Here is a 484-nt window from a genome sequence, read left to right as displayed (position 1 = left end):
TACCACTAGAGCAAATCATTAAAGTTAAATAGTGATTATTTATAACTAATACACATACTAGTATGTGTATTTCTAAAGTGCAACTGCTTCTTTCTTGTTAGTCTTTTCTTCTCTCTTAGGCCTTTTTGGACCTAAAATGACTCATCTAACTCGTTTTTCTTTCCTTTTAATTGAATAAGTGGTTTCTACAAATATTTAAGTTTTTTTTTTCTCATTTTGTTTATGATTATATTGTCTGAGTGCGAAGTTATTTTGTTCATTGTTTTAGCGCAACATTTGGATTTCTCATCATATTACAACATTGTAATTAGAATATATACAAAAGAAATATAATGAATAACCTTATTATTATTATTATGCTAAATAACACTCGGTGTCTCTTAACTTAATTTCAGTTAATATTTTACTCTTTTATCTTTCTTTTTTACATTTTAAAAAATAAAAGATCAAATTATCACTTAAAATTAAAATAAAAGACCAAATA

This window comes from Cicer arietinum, chromosome 3 (genome assembly GCF_000331145.2).
Source record: "Cicer arietinum cultivar CDC Frontier isolate Library 1 chromosome 3, Cicar.CDCFrontier_v2.0, whole genome shotgun sequence".
NCBI lineage: Eukaryota > Viridiplantae > Streptophyta > Magnoliopsida > Fabales > Fabaceae > Cicer > Cicer arietinum.
This window is presented reverse-complemented; position numbering follows the sequence as displayed.